The sequence below is a fragment of the Lissotriton helveticus genome, chromosome 5_1, assembly GCF_964261635.1.
Source record: "Lissotriton helveticus chromosome 5_1, aLisHel1.1, whole genome shotgun sequence".
In the NCBI taxonomy this organism is placed as follows: domain Eukaryota; kingdom Metazoa; phylum Chordata; class Amphibia; order Caudata; family Salamandridae; genus Lissotriton; species Lissotriton helveticus.
Window position 1 is genome coordinate 1,914,726,329 of NC_136065.1, and position 18,657 is coordinate 1,914,744,985.

Sequence of the window (18,657 nt, forward strand, 5' to 3'; positions counted from 1 at the left end):
GGCTAACTCGTGGCAGCAACGGTGGAAGGCTGGGCACACCTACAGGGAGCCGTGCGGTGCGTGGAGCGACCGGCCCTGAACCAGGGTCAGAGGTCGCTGCTCACCACAGCGCGGAATCGCCCTAAATGTCCAAGAGGGAGGGAGGAGCAGCTGGGAGGCGGGAGCGGGGCGGCGAATGGGAAGGGTAGAAGGTACAGAAGAGAAAAGGGCAGGGCCGCAGGGGGAGCAGTGGCGGGGGGAGGAGGGGAGCGAAGAGCGGGAAAACGGTCCAGAGAACGGGCGGCAGGGGGCAAAAACACAATCAGGAAACCAGTGGCACAGAACAAAAACACAGTCTAAAAATAACAGAGGCACAGGAACAAATCACAGGGCACAGTATACAGTGAAGTGTAGGGATACTTAGCAGCAGGGGCAGCGGCTAACTCGCGGCAGCAACGGTGGAAGGCTGGGCACACCTACGGGGAGCCGTGCGGTGTGTGGAGCGACCGGCCCTGAACCAGGGTCAGAGGTCTCCTGTGAACAGCAGCTCTTTTCAAAAGAAACTCCCAAGAGAGACTCTGAGCCTGCTGAGGAAAAAGATACCCCATGCCTGGAATCACCACTGCATAAAGGGCCAGATGCATCAAGCTAAAAACCGGTCGCAAAGGGTCAGATTCTCAGAATCCGCCCCTTTGCTACCGGTATTTTTGCATTTGGGATGCATCATCCCAAATGCAAAAATCGCAAATAGAGAATTCGCTAAATTGCGATTGTTTACATTTAAGGAATCTCAAATTGAGATTCCTTAAATGCAATGCATGAAAGTTTCAAAGATAGCGAATTCGCTAATAGGGCACGCAAATTACCACAAAGTACAACTTCATGGTAATTTGCAAAAACTTAGAAAAATGCACTTTTGTGCATATTTCAAAGTTTCATGTTGCGCACACACATGCCCCGAGGGCATGTGTGTGCGCAACATATGTGCACAGATCAAAATCAGGGATGCAACAGGGTGTCCTTTGGACACCCCTGCACCCTTGAACTCGCAATCTCAATTTGCGAATCGCTAATTGCGATTCGCAAATTGAGATTGTCTTCCCATTCATTCCTATGGGCCTCTGGGGCCATAGGAATGAATGGGGAGGTATTCATTAATTGCGACTCGCAATTTGCGAGTCGCAATTAAGGAATTCTAAGGAATCGCTATTTTTGTAGTGATTGCCTAATGCATTCCATTTTGCTATTCCTTATTAGCGATTCCTTATTTTTCGCTAATAAGGAATCGCAAAATGGATGCTTGATGCATCTGGCCCCAGATGCCTACGGCCCGAATACAGGTGGCCCACCGGTCCCAGCAAGGTCCCCAGCACTCCAGAGTCCAAATCCACTGTGGGTTGACCCCTTCAGGACTCCCCAATGTCACCTGCAGCCTCTGCACGGAGACCCCCCGCAACCATGAGTGGCCCGGTAAGGTGAAATCCGACCTCAAACATCTCCCCTGCATCCAGTTGCAGCTGCGCCCTGGAGAAGAGAACCTGAGGTGCACCTGAGGTGCACCTTTGCCTCGAGCCCTCTAAAAACTTACCTGCCCAGCTGTTTGGAAGTCATCCTGGACTGAGCCTGCAGCCAAAATCCAAACCGGCAACTCCCATTGAAAACAACACCCATATCCCCCATTGAATAACAATAGGCCTTAGCACTCTGCACCCAGCCGCCCTTGTGCCGCTGAGGATGTTCTGAGAGTGTATCCTTGACTCTGGAGTGACCCTGGTTTTAGCCCCAGAATACCAACTCCCACAAAGAGTACTTACCTGCAAAACGTTAACTTACTTTCCTTCTATAAGACTGCATTGACTGTTTTCCCTGAAAATTCTTCTAAGTGTTGTGTTGGTTTGTATGAAACATTCAAAAACTGCAAATGTACTAAAAGTTAATTACTTACCTTTTGTCTAAGAAATGTCTTAATGTGATATCTAGGCATCTCACACTGATTAGCAAAAGCAACAGGCACATTATTCTGTAAAGTAACTAAAAAGTAATTTTGAACTGTTGACTTACCTGTAATTCAACCAACTGCATTTGAACCTACATTCAACTGTAAATCATTGCTTTAGATTTTGCAGAGCATTTATTTCACTTACCTGCACCAGGCTTGGCTTGGTTCTAGAAACAGAATAACTTAATAATATTTTTGATACAAACAAATTGGTCTGAGTTCAGTCTTTGAGCGAGTGGCATCATTTATTGCCTAAGTATGTACAACAAATGCTTAACACTGCCCTATGATAAAGCCTTACTGCTCACCCACACTACCACAAATAGAGAGTAAGGTGCTGTCTACTTTTACCTCTGCCTACCTTTGGGTTTCCACTGGACTCTGTGCACACTATACCTCATTTTGATATAGCCTATACAGAGCCAGCTTCCTACACTGACTGATTACTACTCAAATTGTGCATACTATGTGTTCAATGCTAACATCACCACAGATGTGATTAATGATTCTTTACCGAAAATCGTTTTTTGTGGAAGGTATTCAATGCATCTTAGTATCTGAAAATGGTCCACAATTAACTTCAAGAACAAATGTTAGGTTTTCTGGACAAATGTGGCATACAGCAAGTAAAAATACACTTGCACAGTCCTTCCTCTAATAGTTTAGCAGAAAGAGTCAATACATATTTAAAGACGGGAGTTTAAATGGCACTGGCATCTGATTTGCCTGTCTCTAATGTTTTAAGACAAAAGATTGCTAGTTATAACAATGCTCCGCAATCAATTACAGGATTTTCACAATTTTTTATTGGAGTGAGAGATGGTCCTACTTTGTTCACACCACAAATGGAAGATTGTGATAAACAAACTAATGTATCTGAGATAAGGGATGACAAACTACAAGTTAAGGGTAAAATAGTGCAACAACAACTTAAGGACAAATGTTATCATGACAAGATACATAGAAACAAATGTAAACAATTTTCGTTAGAAGATTGGGTTTAGTTAGGAATGAGGGTTCAAAAAGAGAAATCTGTATATTCTATCCCAAAGCAGATGTTGCAAGTGTCCGATAGTGCATTCTTATTGAAGGAAAGAGGGTGGTGGAATAAAAGTGCTCTGGTATTACTTAAACCTGAGCAAGAAAAGCTTTTTTCATGATTTGGAAAATGATTTTGTGAAAGTACGTGATGAACAAGGAAAGAGTTGAATTGAAAATGATTTTGTTGTTGAAAGTACTAATGTTGATGATACATTTCATTCATTCATTCTTAACTTTATTTCGACTTTTTGAGTCATAAAAGTACATAATTTAAAATACAACAATTTAAGTTAAACGCCCGTGCTTTGGTTTACGATTGTGGCAATAAAGAACAACAAAGAACAGCAGAGTCCAAAACATTCAGAGCATTCGTACAGAGTAGCATTGAGGCCCAATTATTTAAAAAAATAAATTAATATAAAAGTCATTAAAAAATCTATTAAACATTTATGTTGGGGCCGATTAAGAACGAGCACAACTTCAGATGAAAAATACAAAATAATCCTAATATCTATACATCAATTTCTAAAAGTCGCCCTCTCTTTATCCACATTTCCTGCAAAAATGTGGACACTGCAATAACAAATAGTGGTTTCATATCAGATTTTAAGATTCTAAGTGTAACTGAATAGTTCCTTATGCCTAGGCTCCTACATACTTGTGTGATCCATTTTTTCCTAGCCTTCTCATAGGCCGGGCAAAAAAAGACCACATGGACCTCTGTTTCTTCTTCCATGTGACACCCGGGGAAAAGATAGCAGGAATCATCTGACCACTTGTTTGTTAGTGAAAATAGCGGAAGGTTGCCATATCTGAATTGAAGGTAGAGCCTCCTTGTCGACAAAGGATATATAATATCCAGGGCTCGTTCAAAGGAATAGCTAAGTTTATGATTCAGGAACACCCAAGTCAAGCGTGTGGTTGAGTAAGCTTGGCATAAAGATGACAAATTGTGATCTTTCAGGAGTTTGGATAAAAAAAAAATTGAAGTAATTGCACATGCTTCTTCCGGGGTTGCCCAAAGATCCTCTCTCCCAATTGCCTTGCAGGAGTCCCTTACAAAGGACAGCCAAGATATACATCTGACTGCTCCTGGTGACTGTAGGAGCGACCTGAGCTCCTCCCTGTAGTGGCTTAGCCCCTCAGTACTCAAAGCCGACGCCAATATAACAATGGTCGGCTTGAGATAAGATCCGCCACAGGAGAGACACCCAGGTCCATCCTTAGTGGTACCAATGGGGTATTAATTGGCAATGCTGTGATACTTCAGAGGAATTTGTTTTCAGTTATCGTTAGTATTTTAGTTTTACTGTGCCCCCAAAGTTCCGCCCCATACAAAGCTGCGGAGCGGGCTTGCACTTTGTAAATCTCCAATAGCGAGCTTATTGCCTTTGATGAACAACCATTGTTAATTTTCCTTATCCCACCATTCCTTATATCATCTGTGTAAGCCTCAAATGTGCCTTTTCGATTTGGAGGGTCCAGGCCATTTTGTCGTTCAGAGTCAGTCCAAGATATTCAAAGACCCTGACGCGCTCCAATGGGATCATTCATGGTTGGTTCCGGGTAGGAAGACGGTTTGGCGCTAAACACCATATATTTCGTTTTGTTGATATTAACTTGGAGTTTCCTCTTTTTACAAAAGTCAGTAAATTCCCTTAATACTCTCTGTATCCCCATAGGTGACTTTGATAGGAGCAGGGTATCATCCGCAAACATTAATGCAGGAAGTTTGCCGGACCCCAATTTTGGGGAATCCAGATCTTTAGCTTGGTATAGATCTTCCATTAGACCATTGAGGAAAAGCGAGAAAAGGGTTGGCGCCAATACACAGCCCTGGCGGTCCCCCTTATTAACCCAAAATGGGGCCGTCAGCTGTGCATCTTTTCCATACCTCACTCTGGCAAAAGTGCCTTCATTAAGAAACATTTTAGTACGACAAACACATACATACAGACGAACAAACACAGAGTATGATAATTCACAAAATGAAATTATAACCGGAAAAAAAAATATTGTTATTCCTGCAAAACTGTTTGACTTAAATCTATATTGAAATGGTAAAAAAGAGGTCATAATTGTATATTTGCTTCAAGGTAGAACGTCTATATACATGTGTGTGTGTGTGTGTGTGTGTGTGTGTCCCTGGGACCTTGTTCACGGGATATATCTTGTGTAAAGAAAAGGTGTTGCATTGGTAATTCAAGTATTGTAAAAGTAATAGAACTTAATAGTACAGAACTAATAGAATATGTAATGCCTTAGGTTTGGAATGTTAATGAGGTATTAATTGAGAGTGGTAGAATGTTCATGTCCACTATGCTGTTGGAGACAACTTTATTGCAATTGCCTGTATCTGTCTTGTGGGCCTATTTGATATTGGAGTATGAATTATAGGAAGGCTTTATTGGATCCTGATTGATTGTTTCTTCAATAAAACAAATTGGATGTGCACACGATGTCTTTTGTGATACGTTGCACTTGTAAGTGCATGACGTCACGAGGCACTTCCTGCATCCTCTGTACTACTATTTGTTGCTAGTAAAGGAACCTCCGTTCAAAAGGCGTTAGTGTATACATATCAATTATTGATCTAAACCTGTCTTCCCTTCCAGATCGCTGCCGCCACCAAGAACAAAGGCAGCTTTTTCCTTGAGGTCGAAAACTCCAATTTGGCAGCGGATGACTTCAAGCTGAAGTGAGTCTAAGCTCTGTGTGAGGTCTGGGAATAATAGTGGCCTTCCTCTAGGACTTTCTACTATTCCTGAACGTACTACTCCTGCTGAGAGCACCACCTCCAAAACAGCTCACTCGAAAGTTTCACACAGCCAGGGTTACAATTTGTCACTCTCTCCCCAAACCTGGTAATTATAGACATTGTTTCCAGTCCTGGACCATTATGTCCCAATAGCCTAATGCAATCTAGGGGTTTTAGTCTTGTTTTGTTACCATTTAACTAGTTAGGCGAGAAGCCCTGAGATCACTGACTTTTTGGTACCTGGAGACAGTTTGTGAACTGACTTGAGTGAGGTCACGCTACACACAACTGGCACCTCACAGCACAGACTCTTATTGAGTCTCTGGGACGGATAGTATTTATTTTATTTGGACACACTAGAGATTCAGCAAGTAGTCATAGTTTTAACAGTACGATTTGCTCCATCCTTAGCACCCGTTTCCATAAACGAGTGTAAAATTAGCCTCACCCCTATGTTAGATAATATACACCCTTGAAAAAACCTGCAGAGCTGGCCCGTTGATGCAAAATAATAATGCAATGCATTATATTTATAAAGGTCAACATGCCTACACACGTATATTTGTGTGTGTGTACACATGTACATGGTATCCTTGTGTACCCTTTTAATCAGATTCTAACTTTCGTTAAGTGTAATAGATCTTCCTTACATACAGTGGCGGCCAGGGCCAGACTGAGAACCAAAACCGGCCCTGGCAAAGTGCTCGGCCGGCCCCCTGGGGGTGCGATCGAGCTCTTTGCCAGGGCCGGTTTTCAGCTATGCTGCAAAAACGGACCTGTAACAAAAACGGCCCCTAGGGCCCAAAACAGGCCCCTACCCTTGCGGCACACCGGGGGATTGCCCGGTGCCGGCAACGGCTGCCACAAATTGGGGGTGGGAAGGCAGGGGGCAGCAAAAAAAGAGAAAATTAAACTTATCTCCTCACTGCGCCTCTCCTCGTCCTCCCTCCTCATCATCCCTCTGCTCGGTCCGGAAGCACCCAGGCTCCCCTTGGTCTGAGCGCCGTGGTTCAGTGCTCAGACGGGGACTATGGGTCTTGGCATTACAGCCACCCTGGCTGTAATGCTGCCTGGGTGGAGAACCTGCAAAGTGCGCAAGACTGTTTGGCCGGCCCGAGACGGTAGGCAAAACATTCATGCACACTAACAGAGTGCCTACAACTCCTCCCCCTGCTCTGAGACCAGAGTAGCCCCGCCCCACCGCAAAGCTGCCACATCAGGAACAAGGATAATAAAATTTAGTTATTATGATCTTATTTTTCCTTTATTTACACTGCAAAACGCAGTGAGGTGATGCTCCTCCGTCTTAGCGGAGGAGCCACCCTTACTTATATGACATCTACGACCGACTAGTGCCACTTACAGCTATTACAGAGGTGGTAAATGTAAATCTGTGGAAAAAATATTCCTAAAAAGCTATCTATAAAAAAACGTAAAACATTGCTAGTTTTTGTCTATATATTTATTTCCCTTGTTTCACTGTCATCTAAGGAGACAGAGGGCACCATGTCATTAGCATAATACATAATTCAGATCAACAAATTATTTGTAAATCGATTTGTAAAAATATATTTGCAGGAACCCAAAGAGTTTCTTAGAAGCCAACAAATGGTGCTGTTGAGTGCCATAGTCACCAAACACAAAGGCTGCCTAGTCTTGATTGTAACACATTTACACAGCCTTTACTTGCTATCTCACTTTTTCAGATTCTTTTTCATCCCTACTCTCTCCGTTTGTCACTTATTCTCTACCTTTCTCTTCCTTCCATTTCTCATTTCTGCCTTCTTTCTCTTGCTCTGGATCAAATTCTGATGATAGAAATTAAGTCCAAGGCCCCAAAAATGAGTACCGGTACCCACCACTGGCACAAATTAAGCAATTATTACTATTATTATTATTACAGATATGTATATAAAGCACATGGCTATCCAAAAAGGGTTTCGCAGCTCTATGCTCCTCGCAGTACTAAAAGTCATGCTAGGCCTACACGCGGAATCAGAAGAACCTAGGGGCATATTATCAAGACAGACGATAAAATTATTGCTGTTTTAGCGGTAGAAAACTGCCGCTAAAACGGCGATGATGGGCTTGATAATATGCTCTATGGAATTCCAATTGAAGCCCATGTTAGATGTTGTAGTGATCTGTTAGGTTTGCTGTCTAGTCTTTCTAGAATCATCTATTCTCTGTGTTCTTCCCCTTCCATCCCTGTATTCGATTTAGAATATAGTTTAAACGACCAACTGTTTATTGATGATCTGCTGGCTGTGTGAGCTGCTGCGCAGCACTTGTTCCAATAAATATACTTAACAATCAACCCACCTACGAGCTGATTACTACAAAAAACGTGGCGACGATATCTGAACAAGTGTCTGCTCTCCACGCGTGCAACCCCGGAGTGAGATTCGGCGAATTCGTGAAGACCAGAAGACGTTGTGTACTTTGGAGAACCAGTTCAACCCTCGAGAAGACGTCGAGGACATTGGAGAACCGGTATACCCACCCTGCTTTTCCTCAACCTCACAGGAAAAAGCAAAAAGGTACTGTACCTAATTTTTGGTCTTCCAACTGGAAGCGGCAGCAGTCTCCCTTCACCGCGGGCAACGGCCTGCTCACCTACGAAAGATGCGCTCCAAGCGTATCTGAACTGCGTTATTAGCGTACAGAATAACGCTCAGCCATAGGTGCCTATCGTTTCCTAACGCAACCAGCGTAATTTGCGTAATGTAGTGAAACGTCACTGGAACACACCGTCCTGACGTTGAAACGCAACGTTGGGAACCATTTTGCGTATCGTTTTCGTTTTTTTTTTCAATATCTCTTTATTATCGCACTACTAACGTACAATAGGAGAAAAGTAAATTTTCGACGCACTATTCATTGCGCTTTTCAGTTACCTGCGAAGCTGTTCACGAAGTCACCAGAATTACGAGGTGAGTGGCGAAAAAAAAAAAGTCACTTTGTCTGGAGGTTCTTGTTATCACGAAGCAAGAGACAGTTTTTGTTTCTCCAACTGAGTCACTTTGTCTGAAGGTTCTTGTTATCACGAAGCAGGAGGCAGTGTTTATTTCTCCAACGTTTACCAGCAATAACTCTGTTATATTCCTTGACTGTGCAACCCTCCAACATTTTGGGTAAAATCTTAACATCTCTACAAATATGAGTCTACAAGCTGTTTCTCCCCCACCACCATTCCTTGATCTTCCTGGCGAACCTCCCATCGTCTGGAAAAAGTGTTTTGACGCTTTTACCACTTATTTGGGGGCTATTGGCGCATCCAGGTACAGGGCAGAAAGGAAGAAATACCTCCTGTTGAACAGTCTGGGATTTGAAGGACGTTCAATTTTTAAACATTTACCCCCCCTGGTACTTGCTCCTGAACAAGAAGATTTAGATGACTACAATCAAACTGTAAAACTTCTTGAACTACGTTTTGATGTTAAACCTAGTTTAGTTGTCGTCAGGCATAAATTCTTCAAATCTGAACAGAAACTTGGAGAAAAAGTAGAAGATTTTATTTCTACTCTCAGAATATTGAGTGCAGAGTGCGAGTTTGAAAATTTTAGGGACCAAATGATAAGAGATCAGTACATTTGCAAATGTTTAGATAAAAATATCCAACAGAAGTTGCTTTCACTAGATAATCCCTCTCTCGAAGAGACTGTGCGAGTAGCAAAAAGTATTGAATTTTCCAAACTTTCTGTCAAGGAATTAGATATTAGACCTTCCTCATCTATTACTAAAGATGAAACAGTAGTCAGTTCTGTAAAGATTGTTGATAATAAGATGAGTATTTTGGGTCGTACTGACAACAAATTCTTCAAACAAACCAATGTATGTTTTAAATGTGGCAATTTTCCTCATTCAAAGTCTGGTCGTCCTTGCCCAGCCAGAAGTGTCACATGTAGACTCTGTGGCAGAGTGGGCCATTTTGCAAAAGTGTGCCAAAGTGTAAAAAGGAACTCCTCTTTCTCTCAGTCTGGCAAACCGTGGAACAGTAATTATACTCCCACCTCAGTTGCTTATGTGTCTGATTTCCCTCAGGACGACAATAGCATACAGGATGATCTGAGAGACATGGTTGCTGTGGTTAGCATTGAAGATCCTGAGTCAGAGTGTGTGGATCCTTACTCCGATTTTGGTATCGGAGATAAGATTGTTTGCCTGTTAGTAGATTCCGGGGCCAGGATAACTATGCTAACTCAGGAACTTTTCGAGGAGGTTCTCTGTGTTCTTCCCCTTCCATCCCTGTATTCGATTTAGAATATAGTTTAAACGACCAACTGTTTATTGATGATCTGCTGGCTGTGTGAGCTGCTGCGCAGCACTTGTTCCAATAAATATACTTAACAATCAACCCACCTACGAGCTGATTACTACAGATGTCCTTCACATTTAACATGGGCTTCAATTGGAATTCCATAGAGCTTATTATCAAGCCCATTATCGCCATTGTAGCGGCAGTTTTCTGCCGCTAAAACGGCGATAATTTTATGGCCTTTCTTGATAATATGCCCCCACATTTTTAACAGTTTGAGAAAGACTGAGAGAGCGCAACAAGGGGCCTTATTTTGAGTTTAGCAGTGCGGAACCGCTCAGTTCCTGCACCGCCAAACCAGTGTAGGTAACACCCGGCAGAATAGGAGTTTTCTCCTGCTTTGATGGGTGGTTCTTTGGCATTTCCAGGGCGAATGCTATGAAATAGGCACCACAATGGGAACCTCAAAGGCATGGGTACCTGCATGGCATGGATTGCTGCAGTCCATGCTGTGCTGAGACTGGTGTGCATGCACACGGGGGCACATGTTGTGCCCCCATGTGTGCATCCACATGGCGTAAGGCATTAGGGGGGCCCTGTAGAGCCCCCATTGTTTCCTCAATGCCACACATTCCAAGGTGGTCACACTGCTCTGAAAGGTGTGGTGGTGAAGAAACTCGCAATATGCTTGGTGGGACAGCAGCAGCCCAGCCAATCATATTGCGGCCTTATGACCGCCGCTCCACAGCAAGGGAATGGTGGTTCCCTGGCGGTTGCAGTGGTCCCAGAGCGGCCCGACTGCCCTAGTCGTAATAGGACAGTCGGGAGGCCGCATCGGGAGTCTGGCAGTCCATGGACCGCCGGACTCCTAATAAGGACCAACATCTCTTTGAAGATGATAAGGAGTTCCACTGCTTAGGGTATGAGAAACCCCAACCCCTTGCTGGATCTCCTCGCTCAGGGAACTGCGACAAGATTGGAGCTGCTGGAACGAAGAGATCGATTTGGCTTGAAGGGCGACACCAAAGATTTGAGATAGTGGGGACCAGTGTCTGACATACATGTAGGCAAGTAACGCAGTGCTCTAATTTGAATTAGCCCCTCAATAGATAGCCAGTGAAGAAGTCTGACTGTAGACGTAAATTTAGGGGCATGCAGTGAAAAAGTCTTGTGGCTGCATTTTGCACTATCTGAAGCTGCTGGAGCATGACATTAGGGACGCCTAAGTAAAGAATATTGCAATAGTCCAGCCTGGTAATAATTAAGGGCTGAATCACTATTATGGTGTTTCAATGTGACAGCTGAAACGAAGGTCTAGGGGCCAGATGTATAAACATTGTATTTTGCGAGTGCTTAATAGCAGATTTGACTGATTCGCTATTATGGAAAATGCAATGTATGTAGGATTCGCAAATAAAATTGCGATTCCTACAAATTCCTTATTTGCGACTCACAAATAAGGAATTGTATTGTATTGTATTGTATTGTGATTTGTAAAGCGCGATTGCTGCCCAATGGGCGTCCAAGCGCTAAAGCATAAAAACAGGGCTGATGAGTGATGGAGAACGAGCTTTAGGTGGGCCTAGAAAACAAGTAAGTTTTCAGCTGCTTGCGAAATGAGAGTAGGTTGGGATTGGACCTGATTTGTAACGGGAGTGTGTTCCACATCTTCGCGACGTTTAAGGAGAACATCCTTCCTCCGGTCCTGGCTCTCCGCACTCTTGGGACCACGGCCAGGAAGGCTTCCGTAGATCGGAGGGTTCTGTTAGGATGGTATTGAGTGACCAGATTGTTAAGGATCCTTGGACCAGACCCCCAGAAAGCTCGATGGGCGATGCATAGTGCCTTAAATGCCACTCTCTGCTTTACTGGGAGCCAGTGTAGGGTGACCAGGGCGGGTTTTGCAGATTGCGTCCTCGGAATTTGCAGCAACGCGCGGGCTGCGCAGTTCTGGACGACCTGAAGTTTTCGCATGGACAGCTCTGGGGCCCCCACATACAGAGCGTTATTTGAGTCCAGCCGGGACTGGATCAGGCCCTGAACTGCCACTTGTTTGGCTTCCATTGGGAGGAGGGGGAGGACCTTCCTTAATGTTCTAAGTAAGCCAAAACAGATGGCAGATAGTTTAGTGGCCTGGGTGGAAAAGGAGAGGTTTTTATCCAGCCAAACTCCCAGGCTTTTTACACTCTCTTTTGGGGTGGGTGGTGTGCCCAAACATCCAGGCCACATGGAGGGGGGTAAAGTGGGTGGAGCAGAGCCTAGGAGCATGAGCTCCGTTTTGTCTCCATTCAGTTTTAATGAAGAGCCTGTCATCCAGTCAGTCAGCCTGACTTCCCATTCATTTCTAAGGGCCTAGATGGGAATTGCATGCGCAATTTGCGAGTACCCAATAGGTACTCGCAAATTGCGCATTCAATTTCAATTGTGCTATGGGGCCAAAAGGACACTCTGTTGCACCCCTGAAATATGCATGTGTGCACATGTGGCACACATACATGCCTTAAGGGCATGTATGTACGCCGGATGACACTTAGAATTTTTTTTTTTTAAGTGCATTTTCCTAGGAATTTGCTAATTACCACCAACTCCAAGTTGGTGGTAATTTGTGATTCCTTAAAGTCAGGTTGCAATATTTTTTTTTGCTTCCAGCATTGTATTTAAGGAATTGCAAATCGCGATTCCCTAAAGGCATTCGGAAAATAGGTAATTGCAAAAATTGCGAGGCCCTATTTTGCGAAGGCTTTTTGAGATGATACACCCCAAAAGGCTTTTTACTGTTCGCAAATGGGCCAATGATGCGAATTGGCCCGTTTGCGAACGATAAAACGCTTGATGCATCTGGCCCCAGGCCTCTTGTTCTGCCTCATTGGCTAGACTTGCAATGCTCTTAAAAGCCTTAACTTGACTTGTGGGACCCATCCAAGTACCAACTAGGCACCACCCTGCTTAGTTTCAGAGACTGGACGAGGGGAAGTATGGCCATACATACATTTCTGAGCAGTAGGTTCCACATACAGATGAGACTGCTGTAAGAAAAATATTCTAATCGACACATGGAGATTATTCAACCTGAATGGTAGGGATTACACATTTTATTCCCCAACACATCACACCTTCACAAGAATTGATTATGGGGCAGATGTATCAATCATTTTACCGTTCGCAAACGGGCCAATTCACAGAATTGGCCCGTTTGCGAACGGTAAAAAGCCTTTTGGGATGTATCATCTCAAAAAGCCTTCTCAAAACAGGGAATCTCAATTTTTGCGATTAGCTATTTTGCGATTTTCACGTTTCCACCGAAAGACGAGAATGCAAAAATCCGCAAACTCTACCAGCGTAGCAGGGATCATGGCCCAGGGTTGGAAATAACTTGGGCTACACAGTAACCTCCCCTCATGAGATCCTGGACTTGTTCCACAACTTCTACTCCAACCATTACACCCCAAACAACAAAATTAACCTACATAACTACATATTGTCTTTGAACTCATGCTCTCCCCCTTCAGCCTCAGCAGAAGACAGATCCCTACTCAATGCCATGATCACCACTTAGAAATCCAATCAGCGATCAGATCCTTAACCCAAGCAAGGCCCTTGGCCCTGATGGGTACACTGTGTCCTTCTACAAAACATGCCCTGATATCCTTACTGAACCCTTTCTTGCCTTGTTCCAATCATTTGCCTCTGCTGGCGTACCTCTGGCTCAGCTTCTGAGGCCACAATAGAGATCATCCCAAAAGAAGGGAAAGATACACTAGAGGTAAAAAACTACAGGCCAATATTGCTAATTAACACTGACTGTAAAATATATGCCAAAACACTGGCACAAAGATTGGAGAAAGTACTACAAAAACTCATTGCCCCAACTCAAATGGGAATTTTTAAAGGCAGGCTATCTGCCGACAACATATGTGTCTTCTGCAAAGCCCTTTAAACATCACAATCAACATCCTCACCCACCATGGTGATGGCAGTGGAGGCTGAAAAAGCCTTTGATGGGGTCTCTTGGATCTTCTTATATGAGACACTATGCAACTAGGTGAGTACTTCATCCGATTGGCAATGGCAATCAATGCTGCCCCAATAGTGAATGTCAGGATAAACAGCAGATTATCCAACTCACAAGGCACAAGGCAAGGCTTTCCTCTCTCCCCCTCCTATTCTTATTAGCTATCGAACCACTCTTATGCTGCCTTAAAGCAAATAACAACATTGGTGGCATTCAATTCCTATCAGGCAGACAACTTGTTGCAACCAACGCTGACGACGTTCTGATATTCACTGAAGATGTAGACAAAGCCATACCACACATCGTGACCAAAATTAACAGCTAATCAAAAGTATCTGGCTACACCCTCAGCCGCTCTAAAACAGAAATCGTTCCCCTGGCTACATATTGAATCACACCTAATCCTCCCTATCTCACTAAAATCCATCCTAACGATCTGCACTCTTACCCCTTAATAACAGACACGATTGCAGCACTCCTACGCACTAACAAAACACTGTCTAAATGGCTCATTGACTCTCTCTTAGCTTCCTTATGGTATAATTATAAATTCAAGCTAGATGGCAGATCCCTATTTTGGAAAGTATGGTCAGAAAAAGGTATTAACTGAACGGGCGATCTGGGCTCTATGCTAAATCCTATCACCGTTGACTAACTTGAGCTTATGTTACACCTCCCCCAATCGAAATTTTACAATTTATTAAAACTTAAAATATCAATCAGGACTCTTCCAAAACCTCACAAGCCAGACCTACCTGACCTTTCTGGGGAAAAGAACAGATCTTGCTGCATCTCACATCTATAAACGTTTAGAACCTCAAAGACCACACCTCATCAAAAAACTAAAGAAGAAATGGTTAGCCCAAATTCCAGAAACTCTGACCTCACATTTCTCAGAATCTACTTGGCAAAGATACTGGCAATTCCCCTTCCAAGCAACAATTGCCCCAACGTTTGCATAATCTAGATTTGGGTTGATTCACAGATCAAAACATGGCTAAATGATTATTCGGCACCGGATATTTTAGGTGCGGTCGGGTAAGGTTATGGGATATGAAGACAGGACCAACCAGTAAAAAGAGGAGATGGGGTAGCAATAATTCATTAACTGTCCCTGAAATGTATCATTAAGGCTGCTAACCTTGAAAATTGCGAGGCCATTTCTGTCTCCCTCGCCTTACTAGAAGACTACTCCCTAGCGGGCTATTTAATTTACCGTCTGCAGGGGCCTACAACACTTTTCATATCGAGTCTTGTAGAGAACATTGTTCAGCCAGCACTACACTATAATAACATGATAATTCTAGAGGACCTTAATATACAGTTTGACAATAACTCCAATTTAGAGGCACAATGTTTATGTAAGGAGCTCAAAATCCTAAATCTAATCCATAAAGTGAGCGCTCCCACCCATCAATTAGGACATATTTTAGTCCCGATATTTGCCAATTTCTCTAGGATTAAGGTTGATGCTCTGTTAATAGTTCCCTGGTCAGACCACCACCTAGTGGCTTTCACTGTGCCTTTTCACAGGTCTCTTACCGTTACCAAGTCTAATCAGATGATTACCAGAAGGAAATGTTTAATTCTGAAACCTTTTCTAATACCCTCTCGAGCACTGATCTTCAGTTTGGGGAGGACTGTAATCTGGTAAACATGAAAGTTGAAAAATAGATATCAGAAGCCCCAGATGAGATAGCTCTTTGGACTACTAAGAATACATCTAGGTTACAAAATATCGGCACCGTGTTTTAATAGTGGCATAACTACAGACAAAAAAACTTGTTAACGCCTAGAGCGAATCTGGAGGAAGGACTATTGCCCAATTAGTAGAGCCAGATATAAAAATGAGCTTAAACAGTAACATGCATTCCTTAGGAAAAAGCGGTGCAATTCCTAAACTGAAAAAATAGAAAAGCGAATATTTCTTCAAATAAACTTTTCTCCATTCTTAAATCTTTGTCCTCGCTGGAACGCACAACAGCCTCAGCAACATCGTTTCATGAGAACTGCATTAAGATTGCCTATTTCTTAGCTTCTAAAGTAGCTAAGATTTATGACACCTTCCCATTAGAACCTCGTAGCTGTGTCAATCTAGATACCTCTTTTGAAGAAACCTTTAGGGAGAATGGTCTTGAATGAATTTAGGACCCCTGTGTTGGAAGATCTATAGGGCCTGACTATGGGCATCAAGTCAGGAATCAACCTTTTATCTAGCTCCGCCTAAAATCTTGATGTAAGGAATGGAGATCATTTTCCCTTACGTATAACAGCTAATAGTTCTATCCTTTTGCCTACACGAAATTCCATAGAAATGAAAGCAAGCAATGGTACTTCCTTTGCAGAGAAAACCTTCTGCTGACCCTATGCTACTAGAAAAGTTATGTCCTATCTCACTGTAATCATTCTTCGCTAAAATTGCGGGGAAAGGTGTGAATAAAAAAAAATGACTTACATATACACTGTGGTTCTCCAGTACTGATATCTTTTATAGATTCACATGCTTGAATTTTCCCTGTCGCCATGGTGGTAGTCCCACTGTAACAGAAGAAATAGCAGTCGAAAGACATCACCCATAGACCTCGATAGAACAGAAAACTCACTTAAGTAACCTTGAAGCCTCATTTGATAACATCCAAATTTCAGCCAATCACAGTAGAGACCTCAGAGTTTCCTTCTCCTACAGACCCACCATACCTCGGATTTCAAGCTCAAGTGTATAGGTATACAAAACTCTGAGGTACCCGGTGAGCCTAATCGGGGAGGAGAGAGGGTTGCATGTGAATCTATAAAATATATCAATACTGGAGAACCACAGTGTATAGGTTAGTAACTTGTTTTTTTCTCTAGTATTGTATCTTTTATAGATTCACATGGTTGAATCCGACTAGTAAGCAGTATAAGCACAATAAGAAAAAAGAAATGTGGTGGGTAGGCAAACCATCCCACCATGACATAAACTTGTAGCATCAGAAATCAAGAAGAAGAGAAATAATATGCATACAAATTTATAACCAGTATTAAAGGAACAAAGAAGGCTACAAACCGCCTACCTTAGGCAAAGAGACGTTGAAGTGCAGCTTGTTCAACAGCAATATCTGCCTTCTTCCAACCATCAAAGCAGTAATGATTTGTGAATGTGTGAGCGTTCGCCCACGTTGCTGCACTGCATATGTCAGGAAGAGGAAATTGACACTTTCCTAGTTGAGTGAGCTTGCGTTTTCACAGGAAGCGGGCAACCAGCCTTTTAATGACAGAAGGTAATTGTTGAGGTGACCCAACGAGCAATGCTGGCCCATGTCAAGGCTTGTCCTTTCCTAGGAGCCGATAAAGATATCAAAAGCTTTCCACTGCTGCGGATAGATTAGGAAAGAATGTTAGTAAGATAATCGTCTCAATGAGGTGGTAAGTCGAAGGCACCTTAGATATAAAAGAAGGGTTAGTGCGAAGGATGACCCTGTCTGGCAAAAATTGAAGACATGGTTCTTTTATAGTGAAAGCTTGGATTTCACTAATAACTTTGTCTGACAAATGGGCAAGAGAAAAGCCACTTTCCAAGAAAGGAACTTTAATTCGCATTTGTGTACTGGCTCAAAGTGAGAATGCATTAGCTGTGACAGGACAGTATTTAGTTACCACAGAACTAGAAGAGGTTTAACAGGCAGAAAAGCTCTAAAAAGTCCCTTAACAAATTCCTTGATGGGACGATTAGACCACAGGGAAGTTTGATCTGAGCGTCTTCTATACCTAGAAATTGAAGCCAGGTGAACTCTTATGGAAGAGTGAGAAAGTCCTGATTTAGCTAAGTAAAAGAGATGAGGAAGCACCTTCTCCGGGGATGATGAGAACGAATGCAATGCTTGTGAGACACACCAAGCACAGAATATCTTCCATTTAAATGTTTAACATTTTAATGTGGAAGGAGCAAGAGGCTTTTGTAGTATCGTAGAACAGTCCTCAGACAGCCTTAAATCCCCAAATATAGAGTGATGAGGAGCCAAGCCCAGAAATGAAGAGAGGGAATTTGTGGATGAACCACTTGGCCCTGGTTCATGTAGAGAACATCCTCCCTTGGAGAGAAGAGAATCGGAGCCCACGCTGATAGGCGATGCAGCTCGGTGTACCACAATTGTTGCACACAACCTGGAGGAATGAGATTGAGCAGGCATGGCTCTTGCTTCATTTTCTGAAGTACTCGCGGAATGAGTGGAAACGGGGGAATACGTAGGCGAACAACCCCATCCAATGAAACTGTAAGGCATCTCCCCACAATTTTGTATGAGGAATCCTGCTTGCGAAAAGAGGACACTTTTTGTTGAGGAACGTAGCGAACAGATCTAATGTTGGATAACCAAAAAAATTTCCCTGTGTTTGGTAGCAGCCTTAGATTACTGAGAGAAATAGTTCCTGAGGGGTTTCTATGGGGAATGTTATTAAGGGGCAAAATCATCAATAAACCAATCAACCACTAAAGCAATAATAGTAAGCAACAACATTTCACTGTGTTAAAATAATAAGCATGTACAAGTAAGTAAAAAAATCAATTCGTGATTTATTTCAACCTCCCAAATGGGTTACAATCTAGAAAAAACTAAAATTATGTTAAAAAA

The 18,657-nt window shown here is 43.0% G+C and overlaps 1 pseudogene across 1 annotated transcript in view; it reads left to right on the forward strand.

The window, feature by feature from the left end:
- The window catches only part of LOC144753877 (keratin, type I cytoskeletal 12-like), a 91,779-nt pseudogene that overhangs the window by 31,256 nt on the left and 41,866 nt on the right, over positions 1-18,657 (forward strand). Inside the window, exon 2 of the transcript XR_013594585.1 lies at positions 5,635-5,717. The product of XR_013594585.1 is annotated as a keratin, type I cytoskeletal 12-like (transcript). The remainder of the gene's footprint in view (positions 1-5,634; positions 5,718-18,657) is intronic.